Raw genomic sequence first — 25,366 nt, 5'->3', positions numbered from 1 at the left:
CTTCCCATGATTGTGTTTGGCCTCTTGAGTAAATACGGATGACTTCAAGTTCATATGTACAAGAGCTAGGAGTAAGTGACTTTTACACATGACTGGTATAAACTGCTCTCTGATGTTTGGGGTACAAATATGGTGACTCTTTTATTTTCCAAATTAAAACAATCAGCTCAAGCCCTTAATACAAGATTGGCAGGAAGTAAAGAATCATCATCTTGGCGCTTCTTCCCTCCTCTTGGTTCATCAAAGAATTCTTGGTAATTATGCGTTCAAAAGAATTTTAAACTCATTTCCACACTCAAGAGGAAGAGTCCTGGTATCTAATCTGACAAGTCATGATTTCTGCTATTGTTTCCTCATGATCTGTGCACAGACGTCTCGCTCACCCAGATTCTGGCACTGGATAGCACAGTTATATGAAAGAAAGAGACTACAAAGATGACTCCATGTCTTGATACCACAATCAGCTTAGGATGCTGTTCTTGGTGCCCAGTGTTTTCAGTACCTCTCTTAGTCATTCCCTAAGGTGCTATCTGCCCCAAGAGTGTCATAAGCATCAACCACTAGTGGATATGGTACCTATGCCTGCTCTTTCCCCAGGAAACTACATGGGGTAGCTGTTGGAACACTTACCTGGTAGCAGCTTTTACTTACTGGAGGATATGGGAAACCTGTTTTACCAATCCCCTTTAGAAAATAAATTAAAAACCAAGTTAAAGCTCCAGATCATGTACAACAGAGTTGTTTGACCATCATTTCGTCCATTAATAATAACTTAATGCATGTTACACGTTCAAGATGGATAATCAGATGTATCTTGTTAAACAAACACAACTGGTATTTTCCATTCATAAGAACAAAAGTTCCAATAATATTACTTAAATCTTTCAAAACTTAATATTTAAACAAAAATATCCATAATCTTAACATCATCAGCACAAATCAAGCTCTTATATGTTTTCAACACAATGCTCTTTTTTTTAGAATAGCTGAGAACATTTCTCGAACATTTAACATTAAGTTGTCTACTTTTAGTACTTTTTTTGTTTTGGAATATATGGTCAAATCCAAAATGCACAAAAAGATATACAGTTAAAAATCTCCTTCCCTCCCAGACTCCTAGCCCTCTGTCTTAGTCCATTTGGGCTGCTATAACAGAAGACCATATAAATAACAGAAATTTGTTTCTCACAGTTCTGGAGGCTGGGAAGTCCAAGGTCAAGACACTCACTGATTTGGTGTCTGGTGAGAGCCCACTTCCTGGTTCATAGGTGGCTATCTTCTTTCTATGTCCTCACATGCAGAAGGGGTAAAGGACTTTTCTGAGGTCTCTTTTATAAAGGCACTAATCCCACTCATGAGGACTCTACCCTCATGATCTAACCACCTCCCAAAGGCCCCACTTCCTAATACCATCACTTTGGGGATTATATTTCAAAATCTGAATTCTGAGGGGACACAAACATTCAGTCTACAGCACCTTCTCATGTCCTTTCCAAAAGATAATTAATATTGGCTGTTTTCTGTCATCTCAGAGATTTTTATGCTTTTATAGGCAAATAGAGACATCCTTCCCTCCCTCTCCCTTTGTACACAAATGGTAGCATAATATACATGCCACTGCACCTTGTCTTTTTCAAAGAATATATCAGGAGATAAAAGCAAAGAGCTTCTACTATTTTTAGCTAAAAATATGTGGCTGCATTTACCACAATTTTCTTAAGCAAAGCCTGATTGAAGAACAATAATATTAACTTTCCTATAGATAAAAGGAGCTTCATTTTGAAAAAGTAAAAAAAAAAAAAAAATAGGGAGGGAGGTTTCTTCTACATAGGGTTGACAGATCAAGGGCCCAGAGTCTTCCTGTTAATTTAAATGAAACAGTATTCTCCTAAATTATTTGTTAAATACTCTAGCAGTCACTGGCTTTTGTTTTTCTATCGTGCCTAAAAGAGAGAAGAATAAAATGATCTAATTCTGATTTGACTCACATTATTTACAGGAATTTACATTGAGAACTCAAATGTTATTTTTGGCATTATTCCCAAGGCAACAAATTATCTATTAAGACAATAAATTGGAATTTCGTGTTTCTCTTTTAAAGGTTATCTTCTGTGATAAACACAGAGATCCACTGCCCCCTATCCCAAGACAAGACTTGCTGCCAGCTGCAGGGAGTGTGGTTAGCAGGCAGTCTCTAGCTAACATGTCCGGCAGGGCCTGCCGCAGCTACAGAGAGCAGCCTCACCCAAGTGCCCCTCCCAAGGCAGCCCACATGTGGTGCCTGAGCAAAGCAGGGGTACAAGGCATTTCAGCCAGATGTGGGATGCTCTGACATACAACCTCATTCCAGAGAACCCCACTGGGTTGGCTAAGGTTTTGTTGGACCTGAGTTGCAATTCAACTTCTACTGCCCAGTCATGCTTCCTTCCCTTCGCCATCCCTTTCAGATACTTTTTCTCTTCATAGATGATGATCCCTAATAAAAATCTTGCACCCTAAACTCCACCTCAGTGTCTGTTTCCTGAAACCCCAATATGCAATTCTTTATACTCTGAGTGGTCTGAGAAAGCAGGTGGTAAGATAGGGTTTTAGAGATGAAAAATTCACCCCGCCTGACATTGAGGACGCCAGCACAGATAGTAGATGGAGCACAGAAAACCCTTGGCACAAAGTGGCAGTTCAGTTGCTAAAACTGACAGTGGTGATGAATTGGGAATTGGAGGAAATGCAATAGTAGTTACAATGTATCAGTTGTTGGAAGCCTCTGGAGAAAATAGTAGACGTAAGGTTAATGGAATTGGATGACTATAGCAAAGCACCATTGATGCTCTGCAGAAAGATAATGAACAGCTGAGGGTAACAAGCAGGTGAAAACCAGAGGACCTCTTTGGCTGCCTACGAAGAAGCTCTCATCTCCTGGAAAGTGGAATGCCAAAGAAACACCAGGACTGAGGCCAGGCGTAAGTCCAAGGGGGAAACTTCAAAGGTCTCTGGTCAAGGTCCTGGTTGGGAGAACCTGGGACCCTGATACATGAGACCTCTTGGCAGATGCCTCCAAAAATTTTGAGTTCCCCCGCCCCCGCAATGGTCCTAACCCTTTTGAGCCTGCAAAAGTGGCCCACACTGCTCTGGTCTGAGCCACGCTGCCCAGCTAGAATAAAATGCAGAGACTTCTCTCCAACAAGGCAACAGATGCCCCCCTCAGGATCTGTCCCCATCTCTCCCCCTAGCCACTAAGGCTACATAAAGGGTTAAGTCACAGAATAATGCAGCTGGAGCCCAAGAGAAAAAGAAAGAGCTACAAAGCCCAGCCTCTATTTACCCGCAGAAGCCTGGAGAAATGCAGGGGACTGGATTCTAAGGGTACTTCACCAAGGGGACCAGGACATAAAATTGGATAGGAAAAAGTTTATTGACTGGGAGCTCTCTCCTAAGTTACAGTGTTTAACACCATCACAAAGACCCCAGGAGTCCATGCTAACTCATTACTAGGACAGCACCTAGAAGTTTGCAAAAAGTTATGGCCCATGCTGAGAGAAGTTGAAATGTCAGTTTGGTAAGGGAAAATAGTGAAGGAAGAGATTAAATGGCTTAAGAAAGTGGGCACGCTGGACTGGGTATACTTTTTATGGCCAGAGATCTACCTGATGATTATGTTCCATGGAAGAGCCCAAAGGAAACACCATTTACCAAGGCAATATGGAACATCTGGTGAGAAGGATATAAGAAATCTCTTAAAAGTTCAGTATAGGCTCTCCTACGAACTCCTATGGGCAGGGCTGAGGGTAGGAGAGAAAGTCATGGAATCTGGCTCACTGATAGCAATGGAGATGATAAGACTCCAAAACAATAAAGACCAGGAGGTAGTGCCTAACAACCAGAAACCAGAGAACCACAGTTATTGTAATGACCAACAAGGTCAGAGTGGCATCTGAGAAAGCCTGACCTACAGAGAGTTAAAGAAATGATTAATAGGGCATGGTATCCCTATAAGCCCAATATCCCTATAAGCCCCTGTTGATTGGCACTTCACAAGGATATTACTGAGTTTCTACCAACAAGAAATCAAGACCGAACAACCGGGAGGCTGAGGTCAGTTTTCATATCCAGAACCCATTAATTGAAGAGATGTCCGGATCCCCAGGATAAAAGACCCTGCAACAGCATGGCAAGTATAAAAAGTCATTTACTCATGTAACTCTGCACTGGAGAAAGAGAAATGCCCAAACATTTTGTGAACTACTGAACCCAGACTTTGAGCTGACAACGATACCTGGAGAACCAATGTATCATCACGGACTTCTTCTTGTTAGAGTGGAGGCATTCTTCTTGTTAGAGTGGAGGCATATGAGTCCAGGCAATAAATAGAGTCCTGGCCAAGGTCTAGCTTACAGTAGGTCTCCCCAGTGGTCATTTCCCTGGTCCCTGAATGTATAATTGGGATTGACATACTTGGTAGTTGATACAGTTACCACACTGGGTCCTTGATCTGTGGATAGAGCCATCACAGGAGGGAAGGCCAAGTGGAAGCTCTTGAAACTACCCCCCAACCCCAAACAAGAGCGAATCAAAACCAATACTGTATACTGAGGTTGATGACAGAGATTAATGACATCCCTAAAGATCTAAAGCAGCATCGTCCAATAGAACTTTCTGCAATGATAGAAATATCTTGTATCTGAGCTATCCAATACAGTAGCCACAGCCACATGTGGTTACTGAGCACTTGAAATATGGCTAGTATGACTGAGTAACTGAATTTTTTATTTTATTTAATTAATTTTAATTCAAATACCTCATGAGACTATTGGCCACAACACTGGACAGTGCAAATCTAAAACACTGGAAGTGGTCCCCATAATGCCTTTATTTAATTAGACAGCCTGGTCCCTGCATAAGCTAGATGGATCCTGGAGATGACTGCAAGCTCAACTACATAGCAGCCACAAGCATAAGCTGCCAGGCCAGACATGGTAGCTTTACTAGAGCAAATTAATATGGCCTCAGGTACACGGTATGTGACCAACAATCTGGTGGATTTTTTTTTTTATCTGAATCACAGCTTACATTCACATGGAACAGACAATATACAATATAAAGTTTTGCCCCAGAGCTAAGCTAACTTTTCCTCACCTTTGTCAAAACATAGTCCAAAGAGACTTGGACCATCTGGGTGTCCTGCAGAACTTCCTCTAGTCCATTACATTGACGGCATCATGTTAATCAGACCAGAGGAGCAAGAAGCGGCTGACACACTGGAGGACTTGGTGCATCAGAGGGTGAGAGAGACTCTGTACAAACTCAGGGGCTTGCCACATACGTGAATTATTTATGGGTCAGGTAGTCAGGGACATGACAGGACCTCACTTCAAAGTAAAAACAATATTACTGCATCCTGTACCTCCTACCACAAAGAAATCACAACACCTGGTGGGCCTTTTAGGGTCTAGAAGCAGAGTATTTCATGCCAAAGGATCTTTCTTTGGCCCATATACCAGATGATGTTGAAAGGCTGCCAGCTTAATAGAACCGGGACAGGAAAGGACTATGCACTGGGTCAAAGCTGGCATGCAAGAAGCCCTACCATCTGAGCAATGTAATACAGCAAACCCTGGAGCACTGGAAATATCAGTGGTGGAGAAAAATACTGTGAAGAAGTTGCGCTAAGCCGCATCTGGGGAATCACAATGCAAGCTCCTGTGATTCTGGAGCGAGGCTATGCCATGTGCAGCAGAGAACATATGCTTTTTGCAAAACAACTCTTGGTGCTACTGGGCCCTGGTAGAGACAGAGTACTTTTTTTTTATCACTAAGTGACAATGAAGACAGAACTGCCCATCATGAGCTGAGTACAGTCAGGTCTAACAAGTCACAAGGTCAGTGTGGCCCAGCAATAGTTTATCATAAGCAGTATTTTTGGGATCAAACAAAACAAGAGGTCACAGGCAAGCTGTATGAGCAGATAGTCCAGCAATTCATGGAACCTACCAGCACCTTCAGCTGCATGGGGATCTCTTATGACCAGCTGAAGAGGGAGAAAAAGTTTGAGATGGAAAAATTGTGAGGTTACAAATTGAACACTGACAGCAATTCAAAAGAGGCCTTTAAAGATAGTGGTGAGGAAAATCATCCCAAAGGGCAGGATTTCAAGAGGCGATCCTAGTGACCCATTTTGTGTTTACAGAGAAATCACCCAAGGTTAGAATACATACGACTCATGGGCAGCAGCAAATGCCCTGACTGAATGACCTAGGAGCTTGGGAGGAAGAAACACTGGAATGTTAAGGACAAGGAAGTCTGTAGTAGAACACTAGTGGACATTTGGGAGTGGGCATAAAGTGGCAAGATTTTTGCATCACATGTTAACCAGACATCATGCCCCAAAGAAGAGGCACTAAGTATAACGGGAACATCAACAGAGTAATGACAATGGCAGAGATAGGGACCACCGTGGACCCCCCACTAACCAAGGCTGATCTAGCTACTGACTCCACTAAAGGTTCAAGCCGCAAGCAACAGAGACAAACAGTGAGACTCCCATGTGATACTATACCTCTAGGATACCAACTGGCCACTTGCTATCAAGTTGACTCCACTGGGCCGCTTCCTGCAGGAAGGCTCATCAGTTTTTTCTCACAGGAATTGAGTATTCCAGATATGGGTTTGCCTTTCCTGCCCACAAGGCCTCAGACAGCACCACTATTCAGGGGCTTATGGAGTGCCTGATCCTGTCACGGAATCCTACTCCACACAGTATCCAACCAGGCCACCAACTTCACGTTGAAGAAAGTGCAAGAGAGGCCCTGACCTCAGGACCCACTAATCACATCACAGTCTGCCCTACCAAGAAATGCCAGCCTAGTAAGAGTTGGACAGTCTTCTGAAGGAACAACTGGAAGGTACAACTGAAGTGCCATTCTCCAGGATGCCACATATGCACTGTGTCTCCATTAGAGAAGAATAATGGGTCCAGGAACCAAGGAGTGGAAGAACAATCCCACTTGCTACTGCTCCCTAATGACCCACTGTGGGGGCCCTGTGCTTCTCAATGATACAACTCCAGGTTCTGCAGGGTCAGGCCCTAGTGCCCAAAGGGAGCAAACTTTCACCTGGGGAACACAGCATGAGTCCCATTGAGCTATAATCCACAGCTGATGCCTTATACCTAGGGAACAGTAGGCAAGAAGAAGGGTCATGGTCTTGACAGGGACAATTGATCCCAATCAGCAGGAGGATATTACACAACAGGAGTAGGGAGGAATATGTATGGAACCCAGGGAATCCACTTGGACGCCTCTTATTACTCCCTTGCCCAATTGTGACTTTAAATAGACAAGTACGGCAACTGCAGGCTTGGAAGAGCTTAGTGATCATGCATCGAGGCCCCTCAGGAACGAGGGTCTGGGTCGTGCCATCAGGTTCGCCTTTAAGGCTGCAAGTAGCAGTCGTAACCCTGAGTCCAAGTGCAGCAATGAGAGCTGTCGTTTGTCCCACTACCTTCACTCTTCTCTATTTTCCCACAGGAAGAAAAGCCCACTAGAATTCTGGAAAAGCTTCTTCCCAAACATCTGCGGAGCAGGGGATCCAGATGGCATGGAGGTGGACGGTGATAGACACGGAGAAGTGCTGCCCAAATCCTCCTTCAAGAAAGGACTTGATGACCAGCAGCAAGATGCTTTCAGCGCAGGACCGCCCTCCAGCTGTTAGTTAAGTCCTTCAGGGTCTGTCTCAGCTGCCTCCCCCAAAGTCACAGCCTTCTAGAGCACCCTGCGTCTTGTGTGTGAACAACACAGGCCATTGCAGCCCAGAGCAGGACATGCTCATGAGCAATATTTGCTCCAGAGCTCCTCGGTGGGTTGCTCAAGGCTTTGTCAGGCCTTCATCACAGCCACATTTCTTACTCTTCCTTTCTCAGGGGTTCATCCCTAATACACATCTTGCTCTCCAAACTATGTCTCAGTTTCTGCTTCCAGAGCGTTCACCCTGAGCAATCTGTATGCCCCTGCAACAATTTATAAAGTCTTTGGAGGCTTATAAGACCTGCTTGTTCAAATAGCACTTTTAAGGACACATTTATTTTAACAAAGAACAAAACAAGTTGGTAACAGTAAAAAATATCCACACATGCTCCATTTTGTACTCCATTTGGAGAATAAGCTTGATATTCCTATGAATGTTCTTTATTTAACACATCAAATCAGATTTTTTGAGCTGGTTTATGATACAAAATGTTGTCTCTCCCTCTAGCTGTAAGAGAGAGGAAAATCTTCATTTGTTTCTCATTGTACTTTTATGAATTACGAAGACTTGCATTTTAAGGTCAGGATTTGGAATTTCGCTAGTTAGTATTAGAAGCAAAAAGCAAGGCTGCTAACTTTACTTGCAGAAATCAATAGGATTTTGCACAATAATGGTCAAATAAGGACCATACAGCATCTTATTCCACAGAGTCACCACCACTCCCTATTGTCATACACATGGATCGCTTCCCTCGCTGACATAGGTGTTCTCCTGGAGTGTATGAGCCCAGAGGGACATATAAAGATGTTCTAATGGGTGCACTGGCAATGAAGCAAGCTCCCAGTCATCAACTTCCCTTCGCATCCTTTCGTAATATGGTGCTGCCTAAGGACATGCCTGCTGTAAATGTCTGAAGCTCCTTCTCCTTTTCCTTCTACTCTTTCCCATTCACCCTTCTCCCAGTTTACAAAATAAAGGCATATCTCTCCATCCAGTCCAAATCATGATACGTTGCCCTTAGGATTAAAAAAAAAAAAAAACTCTGAGTGCATCAAAGAGACACAGGCACTATGAACCAGAAGTAAGTTTTGCATCTTTCTCTCTTATACTTATAGGTGTTAGGGGCAAAGCTAGGTATTAGAAATGGACATGCTGGCCAAGTTTGAGATGTTCTGAATTCTAGTATATTGTGGAGAGGTAGGGCAGAATTTATGACAATTTTCATTTAAAGACTTTCCCGCCTCTTTTTCAAAAAATGCTTGGCTCCCAAGGAGGAGTCCTATGAGAGCAAGGCAAAGAGAATGGAAGTAAGAAATACTGATAACAACTGCACCTTACCTCATTTAGGTAATAAATTCATATATAACACAACAAACAAACTGTATCAGAACAGGCTAGGTAGGGTAGGTTAAGAAACAACTCCAAAAGCTCAGCACCTTAAACCAACAAAGGTTTGTTATTCATTTATGTTACACCAGGGTGAACTGAGAGAGCTGATGAAGGTGCCACCATCTGGAACACGGCCAGCTGTGCCAGAGTGAAAGAGAGCATCCCAAACCAGGAAGTAAATCCTCCAGCCCAGAAGTGACACACAATACTTCCACTTCCAACTCATTCGTCAGACCTAGTTATGTAGCTCCATGCGATGACAAAGAGGATGGAAAATCCTACAGTAAGCACAAGGGAAGAAGCTGGAAATACTGTGAGAACAGCGTAAATGCTATCACAAAGAGTACTTAAGATACGCAAAAAGCATGCTGGGAAATATCAACTGGCTTCAAAGAGTCTCCCTGCATTTTCACCACTCTCAGTAAAGGGAAAGACTTGCCATTTCATCCACCCATGACCCAGTCTGTTTTCAGTTGCATATTCTGCATGATTTCAAGAAAGTGATGAAACTTCTTCTAACAGATCAACATTACACTTCAAGCAAAGATATATATTGAAGCTAAGTTGGTGTTTTACATTTTCTTGAACAATTTAGAAGAAATTGATTTTTACCAAGAAAAGTACTGGATAATGTAAATCCCTATTTTTCCTTGGTTACGAATCTGCTTCTGTCACTCATCGGTCATTTCTGTTCCTAACTGGGCTGCGTCAGTAGATTCTATGGTAAATCAGCTACTTAACAACGGTCATTCATACACTGTTTTAGCTCCACACTTGCCTATCGACTAGAACCAGCTCCGGGATGGACAGATCACAGTGGTACCTCCCCCACTGAGCGGAGGGCTTGTTCTCCGAGCCGGTCTCGTGGGAGGCCGCTCGCGCCACCCTGTGGCCACCTGTGCACATTGCGACCTTAGCTCGGCCCGGACGCCGCAGCCGCCAGTGCGCCGGGACCCAGCTGCGCAGAAGCTGACGGGCACACGCTTTGTGCAACCTATCCCCAAAACTGTGAGAAATTTTTGCTTCCCCAGAGCCGGCAGGGGCAAGAAATGAGCTCTAGTGGGTCGGCGGCAGTGACAGGGGGCGGACAGAGAAGAGCAAGGGGTCGTGCGTGTCCGATTCGCTCTGGTACCCAGAAGAGCACCCAACTCGTGGGCAGCCCCTCCAAAATCCCGACGTGACTGTTTACTCGACGCTGGCAGGGGTGAGAACCCGGCTCCGGAGTGGGCCGGGTCGGCGGCCGCAGGAAGGAAGCATCACGGGAAGCCAAAGGGTGCAGGTTGGCCGGCAGTCCCCCCGAATCGCGTAGCTGAAAAACCCCGACCTTGGCCGGGGCCCCGGGAACCCGCCTGCTCGCGGATCCAGCGGCGGCGCCACCTCGCGCCCGCCTGTGGTGGTTGCAGCCTCGGCCGGGCCTGGCGCAGGGGCTGCTGGGAGGCGCGGAGACGGCGGGAGTGTGCGCTCGGCCGCGGCCCCAGCGGAGGCGAGGACTGGAGACCACAGCCAGAGGAGGGCGCTGGCCTTCCGGTAGAGTCCCAAGGAAAAGGAGGCCGGAGGAGGCGGCAGCAGAGCGGAAGCAGGAGGAGAGTGAGAGATGGCCGTCCAATCAAGCACAGATGACTTCCCTGCTGGTTCCACCACCATCAGAGCCAGGAAGGGACCCCCGGCCGGCAGGACCAGCAGGCGGTGGGCAGGGAGCCTCCAGGCTTTTGGAGGGCTGCTGTGAAATGCATCTGGGAACCACGGGACTTCCCTCCCAAGGGTCCAAGGCCTGTCCTATCCCGGATGACAAGAGTTTCCAGGACTGAGAACAGGCCCCAGAGGGGATTGATGCGCTGGTGGGGAAGAGCGAAGGTGGGGGGCGGGGGATGGGGGAGTTGCAGGGGGGCTTCTTTCTTCGCCCTCAGACTCAGCAGGGACAATACCCAGAGCCTGTTGGACCTACCAGGGCTTCAAGTGATAGGCTCTTGGGCCCATCGCATAATCCCCAGGACTTCCAGACCTAAGCACAACACCCCAGAGTAGACATTTATGGAGCAGAACAGGCAACTGGTTATGAGGAGGGTGGGTCAGTTGAGGGTCGTTTCTCACCTTCCAGGTTCTGGAGGAAGAGCCCTAAACTCATTCAAGGACCACGGGGGCTTCTACAAGAATCCAGACCTATTTCAGAACACTCAGAGGGTTCCCAGCCTGAGAAGGAATCCCCAAAGTGGATCAACCGGTTTGGGGTAAAACAGGAAGAGTTGGGCCCCATTCTGGCTCCCGCACTCAGTTGGGAGAAAGCCCAGCGCCTTCTGGATTTAGGAATTTTCCCTCAAGGAGCCAAAGATAGCAAGACCTGCTCAGTGATTCCAAGCCTTAGAACCAGATGGAACAGAGGCATAGCTGGCAACTGGCTGGAAGGGGTTGACAGTCCTCACTGCCACCAGGCTTAGTTGGAGACAGACCCCAGGGACAGTCAGGGGATAACAGTGGAAGCAAGGATTCCAGTTAGGAATCCAGGTGAGAGAATGGTAGCTTGGACACACATGGTGGCAGTGGAAGTGTTGAGAATTGGTCACCTTTGGAATATATTTTGCAGGAAGTGCCAAAAAAGCTTGCTGATTGATTAGATGTAGGGAATGTGGGAAAGAGAGGAATCAGGAACAACTCCTAGATTTGGGGCCTGAGCAATAAACTAATTTCATTGACTGAGCTGAGAAAGAGCAAGCTGGTGGAGCAGGAGAGAGAGGAGTAGCAAGAAGCAAAAGTCCTGTCTTAGACATTAAAATTCCTATTGGACATTTAAGTGTAACTGTTGGAAAAGCAATGGATATATGAGTGGAGCTCAGGGAAGAATCCTGAAGTAGAGGTAAAAATATGAGAATCATCATATATATGTGGTATTTAGAGCCATGGGATTAGAAGAGACAATGTGAGCAAAAAGTACAGATAGACAACAGAAAAGGGTCTAGGGCTGAACCCTGGGACATACCAAACCTTAAAGGTTGTGTAGAAGAGTTGGCAGCAAAGGATGTTGACAAGGACTAGCCAAAGAGGGAAGAGAAAAACACAGAAGAAAGGGTCTCAAGAAGGAAAGAGTGATCAACTGTGTCAGATTCTCCTGAGAAGACTGTTGGATGTGGAGCGGGCCTGCATTAAGTCTGCAGATCTCTGTGGGGCTGGGGGCTGGGGGACATGCTGACGTTACAATACTGACTTGTCCGATTCTTGAATGTGGCATAGCTCTCCTTTTTTTAAAATGTCATTGTTAGTATCTCTAAACAATGTTATAATTTTCTCTCCAGGAGTCTTGTTCCTCTTTTTGTTAGATTTATTCCTAGGTCCTTCATTTTTGTGAGTTATTGTAAATGGTATTGTTAGAATCTTAAGAAGGGATTGTTACCAATCTCGTAGCTATAATAGTATAAAAACTGAAAGACCCTAAGGGAACTCTATATTAAGCTTGGCAATGGAAAGCAGGATGTCAAAAAAAACACAAAAATTCTAGTAAGTTGAAAATCTGGGTCTCCATGAGGTCTTTTAGGTATAGACTTCTTTGTTAATGCACGCTGCCTGTAAAATGAGAGCCAATAACATTGTATGCTATCCTTCCTTTATTCCTCACTTCTTGGTTTCCAAATAGGGAGTCAACCCCCGAAAGGGTAAGAAGCTCATCTTCCTGCCCTCCCCTTTCATATCCTTATCACACTAAGCATATATCACTCCTTAACCCTTAGACTTAAGATAGAAATGAATAAATCGTGGAGAGGGAGCATGTGGAGAATAACTGTGGAGAAGGGACATATTCTCAAACATGATCTGTGAATTAATGGAAATGAAAAATCTCTAAGAAAGACTAGAAATAATTGGTTTACACATTCTGGAGAAATAAATGCCCCAAATGTGGTGCTCTCTGAGAAGATAATTTAATTTTGAGCAAGCAATGGCATGATCTCCAGAGAAACAGCAACCATCTGGAGTCCGGCTGTGACTTTGAGACCCACTTCTAGAAGGGCAGATAAAGGCCTTGAAGAGAAGAGAGAAGCATTTACGATAGGTTTGTAAGTACCATATCTATTTTAAAAAATAATGACTTTCTAACTTTAATTCAGTCATATCTTGAAATTTCACAGGCTTTGGGCACAATAAACTAGAATTCACATCTTAACCCTACGCTTAATAGCTCCTTGAATTGCAGTGTTTTATTCCAACTATCTCTTATTCCACTTTCAAATGTGTATTGAGGCACATAATAACTAACCTTTATGGATTATTTTTATGTAGCAAGCACTTTTATTTGCCTTCGTTGGGGTTGTTTCACTTAATAATATTTGTCGCTGTCATTGCCTCATAATATAAGTAAGTTGGCTTTGAATCTTTTTCCATTATCTTGATCAATTTATATAATATAAATATTGTCTTTTCCTTCCACGTCTGGTAAAACTGTGTGGGCATGGTGCTGTTTTTAAGGGTAAATCTTTACCCATCTTTTCAGTTTCTCCTATAGCTGTTTTGAATTCAGAGAGTCTACTTTTCTTAGGGAAAATCTGATAATTTGTATTGAAAATTAAATATGTTGTCCACATTTACAAATCTATCTGTATCAAAATAGACATAGCATTTTCAATATCTTCTGTATCTAATGTTGCTGATATTGTGTACTTTTTATTTTTCAATATTAAATTTACCAAAGGATTAATCCTTTAATTTCCTTACAAAGAGCCAGATTTTGATTTTATTGATGAATTCTATTTTGGGGGGGTGGAGAAGTATGATATATATTCCATTGATTTCTGCTTTTATCCTAATTTATTCTTTCTACTTTCCTCAGGTTTTGATGTTCCTTTATTAGCTTTTGAGTTAAAAGCTTAACTCGGCTTTGTTTTGTTTTTTAAGATTGGCCCTGAGCTAACATCTGTTGCCAATTTTTTTTTTCTTCTCCTTCTTCTCCGCAAAGTCCCCCAGAACATAGTTGTATATTCTAGATGTAGGTCCTTCTGGTTGTGCTATGTGGGATGCCGCCTCAGCACGGCCTGATGAGCAGTCTGCACCCAGGATCTGACCCGGCAAAACCCTGGGCCACAGAAGCAGAGTGCATGAACTTAACTACTCAGCCATGGGGCTGGCTCTCATCACCTCTATCTAAATGACTCAGTCCTGCTTATAACCCATGTATTATTACTTCCTCCTGCCAGGAAGAATAGTCACAGTTGTTTTGTTTTACTGTATAATCTTTGGGACTCTACTTTTTCCCACTACAAACGATTTGCATATCCTAATTCAGAAAGATTGATCTATTATGCCCCTTTCCCGCCTAATCACAATCATAAATATCATGAAATACACTTCCCTTAGAAAATGAAAAGGTTTCTTACCTTTTTTCTCTAGGCTAGGGATTGAAATTCAAGTTTTACCTTGGTTAACTCTCTTGCTAATCATAAAATTGTGTTCTCTATGCATACTTGCTGTTGCTGAAAAAAATGCACATTTAAGAATAATTTCGGGCCAGCCCCGTGGCCAAGTGGTTAAGTTCGTGTGCTTTGCTTCAGAGGCCCAGGGTTTTGCTGGTTCGGATCCTGGGAGCGGATCTAGCATTGCTCATCAGGCCATGCTGAGGTGGTGCCCCACATAGCAGAACCAGAAGGACCCACAGCTAGAATATACAACTATGTACAGGGGGGCTTTGGGGAGAAGAAGAAGAAGAAGGAAAAAAAAAAGAAAGATTGGCAACAGATGTTAGCTCAGGGCCAATCTTTAAAAAAAAAAAAAGAAGAATTTCTATTACCCAATTCCTTGATATTAATGTGAAAAAAATTATGAAAATCAGAATTCAAACAGTTAAAAAGACATCACAGGAAAAGTCCCCTACAAAGACGCTTAGATAAGCAAAGTCATTCTTATTCAATTTTCATAGTGCAGCAGGGAGACAAGCGAAGAAGCCTAAGAAAACAAGGATATGTTCCCTTACTGGAACTAATCCTTGCTTGGTACATATACAAGTTAACCACTATGCCTTTCTCCTGCTCACTATTCTACATACTATAATATGGTATGGAGACATGAGTAAGTAGACAGGCCAAACTAGGTGAAATATACTTCTCTGGAGAGAAGTTCAAGCAGTTTGAGGCCCAGCCCTAGGACTGAGAATTTTATTAAGAACGCTGGGCCACCTTTGCCCAGGCCTATATCTGTAGTGTGTCTGAACTCTGTTTCACATTCCCTCGTGGCCCAGAGAGTTTTCCTTCTATGCATTTGAAAATGATGATTCCACCAACTAGAAACTAAGACCTACACAAAGCTCAAACATCATTGCCAACAAACAAGAAAATAAAGCTGATGTCTTTAGGCATCTTCTGTTCCCCTGAATGTTAAAACCACCGATATCAAAAGAGTGATATGGATTTTCCCCTCCCTCCTGGTAATTCATAATTATTGCCTTTGATCATGTGAAGCAACAGAGATAATTTGCTCCTATTTCCTTTCACCAGTTGGCGTCCTCCGTTTTTTAACACAAGAATTCCTTCTTCTGGGTGCCTGGTGCTGTTCCAGTCCCCAGACCAACTGAAATCTCCATCTGTCCATCTCTCTGTCTCTCAAAATACTTAATCAATCCCAAGCCACTACCTCTTGACCATCCTTGGGACAGTGGGTCGGCATCCAAGTTTGGATCCTCAAAGGTAAAATACTAAAGACCTGCTCGGGCTCTGTTAGTTCTCAAGCTCTATTTGCTCTCTGTTTCTGGCTTTGGCCAGCTAAAGCAACCCCTTGGATTGGTTGATAGTGATTCTCTCTCGATTTTTGTGCATCCTTTTAGTAGAACCATCTGCAAAATGTCATCTGTCATGTAATGAGTTCTTGGCCAAAGAAAAGAAATCTTGAGGTCTTGGGACTGTCATCTTACGTGTTTGCCACTCCTTGGACTGTGGTTTGAATAAGAAAGTCTTCCTTTTATTCTTGGGGAAACCTTGGTTCCTGAATAGATGACAGGAACAGAAGCTTCATCTTGAAAATACTGAGAGGAAAAACATGAAATACTTGAACAAGCAGAAATGATCAACTCATAACTCATAAACCCAACTCCGACAAGCCCATTTTTTAATTTCTATTTTAAACACTTCCCAAATATTTGCCCATTCTCCTTTTGGTTATAAAGTGTGTCCTTCTCTTTGTTACCTAATGGTGTGCTCTAGATCATCTCTCTTCACTTGGCTTGCTCTTATGTTAAATCCTCAAAATTTGGAAGTTTCAACTCAGAAATCAGAAACAGGAAAGAAATATTTAATGAAAGTATTTCATTTTTTCTGAAAGCATTGATAGAGGAAGTATTGCAAACATCATCTGATTAAAAAAAAGGTATTTGCCAAAAATTATATAGATTTTTTACAGAGCACTAGTAACAGACACTATAAATAAGGTCTTTTGTTTTCTAATTCATCTTTTCCCTGTTGGGACACATAGCAGACGCTTGAAGTCTCTAGAATCAAAGGCCCAAAATTGTTGAATTGCCTTCTTGGATGGTGTTTTTAGAATAAAGAAGGTCTTACTGCTCTAATGCAAGATGCTCAGGGAGGCGACTCTCAAATCACTGGAAATCTCTTAAAGTGCTACTTTTGGGAAGGGAAGTGTGCTCTGGAGGTACAATGGTGCTCATGCAAGTGCCTTCCTAACCATAATAATAACGGGGGAAACGTCGATCAAATATTTACCGTGTTCTAGCTGCTGCACGAAGTGCATTCAGTACCTTATCTCACTTAATCATCACAACAGACCTAGAAGACAGGTTCTATTGTTTTTCTCATTTCACAGAGGAAGAAATTGAGGTTCAGAGGAACAAAGAAATGTCCTCAAGATCATACAGCTTTTAGATGGGGAAGCTGGGGCTCAAAGCTAATGCGCATCCTCACTACAGTGCATTGCATTTTCAGCTAGTATCTTTTAACTTTTATAACTGGTTTGCTGTAAGGGGGTCATGGCCAGAGACCAGGGAGTAGACTGTGACATAATAAGAAATATATGTTTGGTCTCTGCCCCTGGTTCCTGACACAGAGCTCCTAAAACTTGTAACTTCCTGAGTGATAGGAGAGCTAAGAACATCATTGTTCTAATGTTTGGTCTTTGACCCCGGTTCCTGAAACAGAGCTCCTAAATCCCTTGGAATTTCCCAGGCAATGGGAGCATCTTCTGTTCTAGACCCTTGGTGGGCTCCTGGGTAGCTTCAGGATAGGGGCTGGTCACCAGAGAGGCCAAGATATGATTAGAAGCTTGGAACTTTTAGCTCCACTCCCCATCCTCCAGGGAGGAGAGAGGGGCTGGAGATTGACTTAATAATCCATCATGCCTACTCAATGAGGCCTTCACAAAAACCCCTAACCTACAGGGTTTAGAGAGCTTCTGGGGTGGCGAACAGATACACGTGCCAGGAGGGTGGACACTTCAGCTCCACAGGGACAGAAGCTCCTGCACTTGGGACCCTTCCAAACCTTACCCTATGTACATCTTCATTTGGCTGGTCTTGGCTAGCCTTTACTAAATCCTTTATAATAAATTGGTAAATGTTTAAGTGTTTCCCTGAGTTCTGTAAACCAGGATACAAATTATTGAACATGAGGAGGGGGTCATGGGAACCCTTGATTTGTAGCCCAGACTGACAGAAGTGTGGGTAACCAAGAGATCCACTGCTCGTGGTCGGTGGCTGAAGTGGGGAAGTCTTGTGGGACTGAGCCCTTAACCTGTGGGGTCTATGCTCACTCAAGGTAGTGTCAGAATTGTTTGGTGTGGAAAACCCACATATTCAGTGGCCAGAAGTATTTCTGGCCTCTGGGAGTGGTGGCAGTGGTAAAGGGAGGAAAAGGGCAACTGTACCCCTTGAGTTAATTCTGGGGCAGAAGACGTTAAGAAATTGGTCTACACAGGGATTCTGCAGCACTCCCAGGCCCTGAGATTATCACCCGTGCTTTAGTGCTCATCCTGCAGTGCAGCCACCACCTGGCCAGAGCATGTCTTTGAAGCCACAGGTGGGTCTGGTGGGTCTCTGCGGTTTGGAATATTTGAAACTGAAACCATTGTTACTATTATCTTTTCTGCTATCCTATCCTTTGGTTACATGGCACTGAGCAGCGGGGATCAAGAAAGAAGGTCACTGAAGGACAGAAGCTGCGCTGGGAGAAGCATTAGGGGCCCAGGGAAGGGAGACGCTTGTGGGGAGGAATTCCCATGGAGATGAGGGGGGTTGGGAAGTGGGGCCTCTCACCTTCCTGTGAACGTAGGCCCTAGTTTGCCGGTCTTGGTAAAATTAAGGAGAAGGATGAGCCCGAAGTGGAGAGTCCGAAAATCATTTTTATCATGCCTTTTTGTTTTAGACTCCGCCAGTCAAATCTTCCGGTCAGGAGATCTTTGTTTTTGTATTAATTAATGCACTTTATGTTTAGAGCCATTTTAGGATTACAAAAAAAATTGAGCAGATAGCAAAGAGAGTTCTCATATTCACTCTTTCCCTGCTCACGGCTTCCCCTATTATTAACATCTTGCATTTATGTGATACATTTGTTACAATGAGTGAACCAATATTGATACATTATCATTAACAAAGGTTCATAGCTAACATTAAGGTCCACTCTCTTTTACAGTTCTATGAGTTTTGGCAAATCGATGATGTCACGTATCCACCATTACCTTGTCATACAGATTACTTTTGATGCCCTGAAAAATCCCCTGTACTCCACCTAATCATTTTTGTCACCTTCCCCTCCAAATCTGGGCAACCACTGATCTTTTTTTACTTTTGTCTTTTCAACAATATCATATAGTTGGAATCATGCAGTGTGTGGTCTTTTCAGACCGGCATCTTTCACTTGGCAATATGAACATAAGATTCTCTCATGCCTTTTTGTGGTAGTCCATTCCTTGTTATTGCTTAAAATGATTCCATGGTTTGTTCAATCCATTCACCTATTGAAGGATGTCTTGGTTGCTTCCAGATTGGGCCGATTATGAATAAAGCTGTTATGGATATTCATGTGTGAATTTCTGTATGGATATAAGGTTTCAACAAGTTTGGGTAAATACCTACAATCATGATGCTGGGTCATATGGTAAGACTATGTTTAGCCTCGTAAGAAACCGCCAGACTCTCTCCCCAAGTGGCTGTACCATTTTGCATTCCCCCGAGCAACAAATGATGGTTTCCATTGCTCCACAATTCACCAGCATTTGGTATGGTTAGTTTTTTGGGTTTAACCATTCTAGCCATTTGGTGTATAGTAGTAGCCCATTGTTGTTTCAATTTGCAATTCCCTAGCGGACACGATGTTGAGCATCTTTTCATATACTGGATTGCCATCTGTTCATCTGTATAATCTGTATGTCTTCTTTGGTGAGGTGTCCGTTCAATCTTTTGCCCATTTTTAATTGGGTTTTTAAATTTTTCTTATTGAGTTTTAGAGTTCCTTGCATGTTTTGGATACAAGTCCTTAATCAGATATGTTTTGCAAATATTTTCTCTCAGTCTGCTGTTTGTCTTTTCACAGGCCTTCCGAGCGAGTGTGGAAGGCAAAAGGGAAAACGCTCTCAGAGCTTGGTGGAGCCTACACAGTTTACACGCTACAGCCTTTGTAGAAATAGTCGTGGGATTTGACTGTGGTACCATCGTTTTGATATTCTGGTGCTGATTTTTACTCCTGCGTTTCTCTTACAGCAGCAGTAAGAGTTTGCCATTTTGTGGGTACTTCACGTGCTGCGTTTGTTGGGTGAGTCAACATCAGCTCCTTACCCCGCTTAATCCGCAAACGGGACAGCCCTCGAGGACCTGACCTCACCGCTCACCTTCCCCTCAACCTCCGCGGGCATCGCCTCCGGACACCTCTTTCGTCCGAAGGCCTCGGGAGCGTCTTATCTGCGACCTGGGCTGGGGAGGCCCAGCCGACCAGCCCATTTGCAGGGCCTGCACCAACAGGCCACCTGGGCTTGGCCTCGTCTCGGTCACAGAGAGCTCAGCCAGATCCGTGCCGCCTCGGGTGCAGCCCCACAGGGCTTTGAGGGTCTGCAGGGCTGTGTAAACCTGAGCAAGATGCGTAGCAGCCCTGTGAAGGCGCTTCTGCGGGTGGCTGACGTGGAGACAAGCAAGAGCGATGTGCCCTGAGAAGCGGCCCGCCCTTATTTCCCTTCCTCTGCTGGAGTTGAAGACTCGGTGCGAGGAGCAGAGAGCACGAGCCCTCAGCAGAGGAAAGGAAGATTCGTGTGTGCAAAAGGACTCCCTGACCGGGAATCGAACCCGGGCCGCGGCGGTGAAAGCGAAGCAGTGAGAGCGCCGAATCCTAGCCATTAGACCACCAGGGAACCAGCAGCTGTCGCATCTCTTCCTTGCTTCACAGGAGAGGGACGTTTGCTGTGCGCTCTGGGAGGCCTTCGGCCTCTGGGAGGCAGTCACGCGTCTTAAACCAGGAATCCTTTCGTAAAGCCCTTCCCTCCCTGCTTTCTCCGGAAAAGGGAGCCCGCAGGCGACGCACCGAGCGCCCCCGAGGCCCGCCAAGGCCACCCTTGCCGGAGCGAGTCGCCACTCACGGCAGCACCTCTGAACTGCCCTGGAAACGCCACTCCTCGAGGCGCCACGTGAGGGGAGAAGGTCGCGGGGGCCGGGGAGTGGACGAGGTTCGCGGGAGGAGATGGGACGGGAGGCGCCCAGGGTGAGAAGGGGCCGAGCACCGAGACCTGAGTCCTTGGCACCTCCAGCCTCCCAAAGGACTCAGGTGGATGCAGGAACGGAGACAGACGGTGGACGGGAAAGGCTTTCAAGCAAGTCTCCTTTCCAGGCGGCCGCAAACGGGATTCCCGATCTTCCCGCTACAACCCGCTGCACCTGCAGTTTTCCTGCCTTAGTCGATGCCAGCTCCATCCTTCCCTGTGCTCAGACCGAAAGACTCAGCGTTCTCTCCGTCGCCGGAGTTTTCCTCAGACCCCACATCCAATTAGTCAGGATTTCCTGTTTTCTCGTCCGTCAGGCGGGTGGGACATTGATCCACATCGGGTTTTCTCAGCCTCGGCCGGGTTGACAGTCAGGATCGGCTCTTTTTTGTGGGGGGTGAGGGCTCCCCCGTGGATTGCAGGACGTTTAGTGACCTCCCTGGCCTTTGATGATTTGATGGCAGAGGATAACTCTCCCACCCTCCTCCCCCCAGGTGTGACAATCAAAAGTATCTCCAGACAAGGCCTGGGGTCACACTAGGGGGCTGGGGCCTGTGGACCGGGGACTCAAATCGTCCTGGATTGAGAACCAGCGATGGGCACAGTCCTTCTTGTTCTTTGTCTCTGAACTTGTGCAGATGACTCTCCTGATGAGGGTGCGGGGATCCATTCAACTCTCAGCCCCCTGGGCCCAATTGACCTTTAGGAATTGAGACTTTTATCTAGAGATCATGGGTCTTTTTGCCGTTAGGACTTTTCTTTGGCTCTGTCCTCAAAAACAGCCTCTTTTGATCCTGTCCATGAGGGCCAGCCAGGCAGAGGAGTGGTTCCACTCTGTGAGGTTCCTCTTGCCCCTTCTGGAACTTGACACCTCTTGGGGTTCAACCTGCAGAGAAGCTTTAGGGGCCACTTTACTCGACTTCCTCAGGCATCCCCGAAGAGCAGGTGCACTGGGCAGGTGGAAGAATGGGCTTTCACTGCGGCGCCGGACCCGCAGTGCCCGACCTCCATGCCTGACACGCAGTTTTCCGGGCTCCCCCTAGACCCGCCCGAGGGGAGTTACGTCCTGGGAGACAACCAGGCTGAGAGGGACACCTAGGGGAAACCAGCTGCCTGCTTCAGTTCCATAGAGGGAGCCAGAAAGTGTCCTGACAGGAGAGAAAGGCCGTGGGTCCTCCCTTATTGGGTAGGTGGAAGAGAGACTAAAGGGAAGAGGAGAAAAATCCTATGAGGTTTCGGGATCTACAGTTAGCGTGAAGTCGACCTCCTCTGGCACAGCGGTCTCCCGTGACTGGTGAAGGTGAGTGGAGTCCCGTCTGAAGTTTGCCAAAGTAGTCAAAGCAGAGGACGATGACCCATGTACTGGTGAATAGGCCATCCCAGGTCCACCCACTTGGTAGTACCTGAACTTCCCTACCCAAGATTTCTGTGGATGCAACTGAATACGTTTTATTTTCCCCATCGCTCTCCTTAGAAGAAGGGATCGATCTGATGGGAAGCATGTGCAACAACCTACAGTAAGGAAAGCAACTATTGTTGAGAGTGTCACATTCCTCTCACACCCCCTTAATTTAAATGGCACTTCCCAAGGTAGAGTCCCCAAGTTGGGCCCATTCTAAGTTTAATGCACAGTGGTGGAACCTAAGAGAAGACTAGAAGGTCCACGGGTGAATATTTGAATCACGGTAGGGCATTTTTGTGTAAGCGTGCATTCCAAACTCACAAATCAAACATATGGAGTTCGTCTGTGCCTTTTCTACAAAGATGGGGAAGAAGAATTATACAGAAACAAATGGAAGACATCATAGAATGGCCTCAAGTGTCTGCTGCTTCCACGGAAGTTCTTCTTCCCTGGATATGCTCATCAATGTCTTCTCTTTCTCCAAAATATGACATCCAGTCCCAGATGCTAAAATCAGTTTTCTGGTTCCAGCCTGTTTTTTCACCCTCTCTGTATCTCTGCCTCTTCCTTCTCTTCTTTCTTATGCAGAAAAAGTCGGCTCTCCCTCAGCCTCCAATCTGCAACACGGTGCCCAAAGATCAGCTTAGCAGATTAGGGACCCTCTATGGGACTCTATGTCAAAAACAGTATGAAGTGGAGTTCTCTTGTTGGCCCAATCTGGCAGATGAAAATGTTGAGGCCCTGCCCAAAGTTCAGAACTAGCAGAAGTAAAACCACTGGATCACTGAAGTAGTCATAAGTAAAAGTTTGTTGTGCACAAAAAGACAGTGTGGGAACTGGGAGCACTCAAATCGAATATAGAAAGAGGCCCAGAGGTATAGGGTCATAAAGCAGCTCATAGAGTGAGGAGGCAGTGGCTGATCATTCTTCCCAGGGATGGGCCATAACCTCAGAGTTTTACCGGCGATAGGGAATTGGTTAAAGTGGTTACCTCATATCAATTTTGGGGAACGGTTTAAGTTTCATTTATGATTTCACAGGTACTAACAAGAAGTGGCCCTTGAAGTTCCACTTGTTTTGCAAAATAGTCTACATTAGCTTTTGCTTGTATGACTAAACTGGTTTGTCTGCTCAGGGAATTTTCAAGTCTGATCTCCATTTGTGTTTGATTTTAACAATTTCCCCCTCTTGGTCATGTTCTCAGCCTGCTCCACCAGTGTAGTGTTACTCTCAGTTACCACTGTCGATGTAGTCAGGCCTAAGATTCACATATTCGCTGTCTCTGCTAGTTGAGTCGTCAGGGCAGAGGGGCCTGTGGTCACCATTATCATCACGTATGTGGTTATTGTTGAGTTCCTCCAGTTGTCTGATCCTGATGGGTACCATTGAGTGTATGAGTGGCTGCCAACAGGCATTTAAAATCCTTGAGTGTATACAATGCACCAGAGAGGTATTAACCAGGGCCCTAAGGAGAACAATAGCCAAGGATTGAAAAAGTCCCCGGAGCACAGATTCCCAGGAGCCAAGGTTTAACCAGCTAAGCAGGTCTACAGAAGAGGTATCACTTATCTGATGAACAATTTTATGTGGTCTTTAAGAGCCTTTAGATTCTGAGTAACACAGAAAGAGTAGTTTTCATCAGTTGTGCCACTGAGCCTCCTGCTGAGCATTTAGAGCATCAAGGACGCTCCTCTTCCAAAATACCACCGGAGATAAACCATTTACCGCACTGTAGGGTTATCTTCCCTTCTCCTGACTGCCTTGCGCCCGGTGGCAAGTGGAAAGAGCTGCTCTCTGGCCTCCAGGTAAGGGGCGCAGCCCCGTGCGGAATTCAACACAGAGTAAAAGCGAAACGCCAGGCATGACAGACAAGATTGCCGTGACTCGGATTCGAACCGAGGTTGCTGAGGCCACAACGCAGAGTACTAACCACTATATGATCACGGCGCGCCAGAGCCCCAGCAGCAATCCCCACCCTTGCTCTATGAATTTTGATGAAACATCATTCCAATAACTCCGCTGCTTTGTTCTTGCACAACTGCAGGCGCTCCTGTTCTCTTTCGTGCCCGCTCTCCATTCCCCCCCGCCCCTTCCTCTCCATTCCGGTACATGATTTGAAAAAAACAACAAAACAATTCTCACCTTCCCAAATCCGGCGCGCATCTCTGCCCAGGCCTCCTGGGAAGTCTTCTTGTCCTCCGCCCACGCCTCCCCCACTTCTGTCCCGGCTCTTCGCCTTTGCCCCTTTCGCCCACCCCGACTCCCTCCTTCCGGCTCCCTCCCCGCTCCGCCCGCGGACCAGCTGAGTGGAGTGAGGGGAGCGCCGGCGGCGCAGATGGTCGGATGAAGGCGGAGCAAACGGGACAAGCCGCCCGTCACCAGAGCCCACGGGGGGTACAGCTTCCCTTGGGCCCCACTCGGTCCAGGCCCGGGGGGTCGCGGCCCCAGGTGTCTCCCTGGTGCTGGCATCTGAGGCGGGTGTGGAGCAAGGCGGGGTGAGGCCGCTCGGCTGCCCTTCTGCCTCCGGAATCACGCAACGCGCGGCTCTCAAAGGCGATCAACACGCTGCGCCGACTCCGCCTGTCGGGTTTTCCGAGGCTCTGGAGCCGGCACTGCTGTCCTGCAAGGGCGGGTGGCTCCGCCTGGCGTTGAATCAGTGACTACTCCCCGAAGGGGGCGGGGGTAGAGCCTCTGCGTGTCTCTGTGGCGCAATCGGTTAGCGCGTTCGGCTGTTAACCGAAAGGTTGGTGGTTCAAGCCCACCCAGGGACGAGCCTCACACTTTTAGGTTGTAGACGTGTTTGCAGTTGTTCCTACTCTGCACATCCTCTCAGGTACAGGCGGAGAGACGCCTCCTCCGCCGGTCCCCTCCTATTCTCTGTGTCTTGTGCACAAAAGGGGGACCTAAGTCAACATCATAAGGTCGTCACAGATCCTCCCAGAAGAGCTCGGGAGGAAAACAGGTCTCTGGGAGTACGGAAATCCTTGAGAGAGTACACACATTGTCGTGGCTCGGAATTCTTTTTCACGGTGGAGTTTCTTCCATCATTGGTTGGGACTAGTATTTACTTAACCCTTTCCAGACACGTTTTAAGTTAAGTTGGTTCTAGGATTTTATGATTACAAATAATGCTGTAGTCATCATTCTTGTACACATATCTTTGGCCACTTGCCC

The 25,366-nt window shown here is 45.8% G+C and overlaps 1 long non-coding RNA gene and 2 other non-coding genes across 3 annotated transcripts; 1 reads left to right on the top strand and 2 right to left on the bottom strand.

The window, feature by feature from the left end:
* Positions 1-13,015: 13,015 nt before the first annotated feature.
* Positions 13,016-16,127, bottom strand: LOC139081501 (uncharacterized). The gene is made up of 2 exons (XR_011536645.1): positions 16,013-16,127; positions 13,016-13,137 (listed from the first exon to the last, which is right to left on the bottom strand). It is a non-coding gene; the product is annotated as an uncharacterized lncRNA (long non-coding RNA).
* A 4,232-nt stretch (positions 16,128-20,359) lies between these two features.
* TRNAE-CUC (transfer RNA glutamic acid (anticodon CUC)) lies at positions 20,360-20,445 on the bottom strand. Its single transcript is given in 2 exon segments — positions 20,360-20,394; positions 20,409-20,445. It is a non-coding gene; the product is annotated as a tRNA-Glu (tRNA).
* Positions 20,446-24,889: 4,444 nt separating this feature from the next.
* Positions 24,890-24,963, top strand: TRNAN-GUU (transfer RNA asparagine (anticodon GUU)). The gene has a single exon. It is a non-coding gene; the product is annotated as a tRNA-Asn (tRNA).
* Positions 24,964-25,366: the final 403 nt, after the last annotated feature.

The sequence above is a fragment of the Equus przewalskii genome, unplaced genomic scaffold, assembly GCF_037783145.1.
Source record: "Equus przewalskii isolate Varuska unplaced genomic scaffold, EquPr2 ChrUn-11, whole genome shotgun sequence".
NCBI classification, from domain to species: Eukaryota; Metazoa; Chordata; class Mammalia; order Perissodactyla; family Equidae; genus Equus; species Equus przewalskii.
Note: the sequence above shows the minus strand (reverse complement) of the source record. Positions and strands in the feature narration are given on the sequence as shown.